This window comes from Diplotaxodon limnothrissa, linkage group LG14 (genome assembly GCF_057381915.1).
Source record: "Diplotaxodon limnothrissa isolate DT_005_m linkage group LG14, D_limnothrissa_male_GT1.1, whole genome shotgun sequence".
In the NCBI taxonomy this organism is placed as follows: Eukaryota; Metazoa; Chordata; class Actinopteri; order Cichliformes; family Cichlidae; genus Diplotaxodon; species Diplotaxodon limnothrissa.
Genome location: NC_140609.1, coordinates 20,216,807 through 20,219,466, shown reverse-complemented (window position 1 = coordinate 20,219,466; position 2,660 = coordinate 20,216,807). Strand labels below are relative to the sequence as shown.

General features: G+C 43.7%; 1 pseudogene; it reads left to right on the top strand.

Annotated features, from left to right (window-relative positions):
- The first annotated feature begins 772 nt into the window (after positions 1 to 772).
- On the top strand, positions 773 to 1,747 carry LOC146618755 (guanylate cyclase soluble subunit alpha-2 pseudogene; annotated as a pseudogene).
- Positions 1,748 to 2,660: the final 913 nt, after the last annotated feature.

The window sequence follows — 2,660 nt, the reverse complement described above, 5'->3', positions numbered from 1 at the left end:
AGGACATGTACAAAAAAGCGAACAAAAAACAAGTAAAGGAGAACTAATTAGTGTTTAGATTACGCAGTTGTGTCACATAAAGCGAAACACTGAGGCCTACAGAGGATTTGGCTTTTGCTTGGACAACTGCATATACTCTCAGGCACAAGAGTACCAAAATTTCTTCTGTGACGTCAGAAGACTATATTAATCTCTAATCTGGATTCACTGACTGTGCTGTTTGCAGTTTTGTTTTTCTGTGAGCCTGTTTAGTCGGACCTTTTGATGTCTTTAATTATACTTCACAAATTCTGTGGATTTTCTTCCGTATTTATTTATTTATTTTTTTACAGTTTTATCCTGTTTTGAGGTTTTATTTACGTCAAATGTCGCTTTGACTTTTTTCTAATCTTTTAATCCCATTTTTTTTCTGTCACTCAACAAGCACCCGACATGTTTATTTTATTTTATCTGTATTAATTATATTAGCACAGCTTTGATGTTTGATTACTCAAAACACTGATTTTCTCTGCTCGATATCCCTGAAATGATTTTTTCTGCTGGATTTGAATCTCTGTCTAAACATACCATGGAGTAAAGATAATGTTGGGTTTTATATAAATTGCCGCTGTAACAGAAAATCATACTCGTGTAGGCATCAAAACATTAAAGTGCATATTTCTTCTTCAAAAACAGGAGAGTATCTTCTCCAATATGTTGATAGTTTAGCTGTTTAGTTCACTGTCTATGATATCAAAACTATGTTTACATCCTCAGAAGAGTGCAATACAGCATGGCTGACACTGGTGTTTCTCATCCCCCTGTCCCAGGAGTACCATTCTGTGAGCTGCGAGAGCATTTTGGAGAGGAGTTCTTTGGTCTCTGCTTTGAAGAAAATGAACGTGTACTTCGGGCTGTGGGTGGCAACCTCCAGGATTTCTTCAATGGCTTTGACGCCATTTTGGAACACATTCGCACCTCTACGGGGCGCCGTGCCTCATCTGAGAGCCCCTCCTTCCAGTGTAAGGACCCCCGTGAGGAGGACAAAGGCAGAAGAAAATTGGACAAAGTTGGAGATCAGGCAGAAAGAAATGGAGGAGGAAAAATATTGGTTCTTCATTGCTTCAACCCTGCCCCTGTTGTCGGGTTGGTCATGCCGGGGTTGATCAGAGCTGTTGCCAGGCGTATCTTTCATTCACAAGTGGAGGTGGAAGAGGTGCCCCCTCTAACTCCCTTGTTGCCCAATAAAGATGCAGAAAACACAGACTGTGACTCGACGACCCCGACCCCGACCGCGTCTCCCACTGCCTCACCCTCCTCATCCCCATCCCCTCCCTCTCCTTTCCCGACCACTGCTCCGACAGTTTGCCTCTCCTTCCAAATCCAGGAGACCAGCCCTCTTTGCATCTCTTCCCTCCCCAACGCCGCCTCGGCGACCGGTAAACGACCCCCCCTCTCGATCTCCACCAACCCCAGCGATCTGCGCATTGGCCTGGCCACATTTTGCCGTGCCTTTCCGTTTCACCTTGTCCTGGGGCCTCACATGGAGCTACTGCAGCTTGGGGAAGGACTGAGGAAACAGACTCGTATAGAGACTTACCGGAGCCTCTCGTTCAGGGACTGTTTTGAGATTGTCTCACCTAAGATGGATCCCTCATTTCAAGGCATCCTACTGAGGCTTGCATCCCCATTTACTATCCGTACCAGGCCTGACACCACACAAGCGGACATCAAGGAGAAGGTAAAGCTATCCTACATGGAAGATTAACTCCAGATTCCAAGTTCTTAAGTAATGAGGTCACTATTGTCATGTATTAATCAACACATCCTAAAAATCTAACCATGCCATGATTTTATTCCAGATGTATGTGCTGTCTTTGTTGCCACAGACACAGAGATTGTTAACAAGCATGATGCACTTGTGCTGTTGGAACAGCTTACATTCTGTATCACTGTTAAAACAAGCATGGCACTGCCTTTAGATCAGTGAACTGTGGCTTAGTTTTGGGCAGACTGATCCATGTTTAGCCTGATTAGAAGAGCATGCACTCTTTGTCATGTCCCAGCGTAGGGCTTTATGCACCATGGAAAAAATGGAATCTTTGTTCTGCCTTGGTATCACATGAAAGCTTCCAGTGTTTCCTCTAAATTAGTGCAAGAAGGCCACAGTTTTATTGTCTTTATAGTTACAAATTTCCCCAGATACCGATTTGTTTAATGTGTCCTAAGTCAAGGCTGAATTTAGTATAGCTAAATTTGAACTTCTCTGTCTTGTCTTTCATCTCCCCCCCCAAAAAAGTAGTCATGTGTTAGCAGCACTTTGTTTGTATTGAACTCTGTTCCACGTCATCACATCAACGCCCACAGGCTTGTAATGATTTTGCTCAGGAGAGGTGTGGTTTGAATTGGTTCCAGTTTGCGAGAAAGAATTAATCAGTGGGATTTGTGTGCTATATCCAGCTCTCTATTGATTGGATGGTCTCCACAGGTCGCCAGCGATAGCACCGAACACCCTGACGCTAAACAGAATCGACAGAGAAGAGATTAATCAGAGCAGCCACGGTGCTGCGCAGTGTATGTGTGATTGTGTGATTGAGTGAGTGAGATAGGTATGTCTTGAGCTTAAGCTGCAGAGAGGTGCATTAATTTTATAGATTCATATCTACCATATCCGCAGGTCA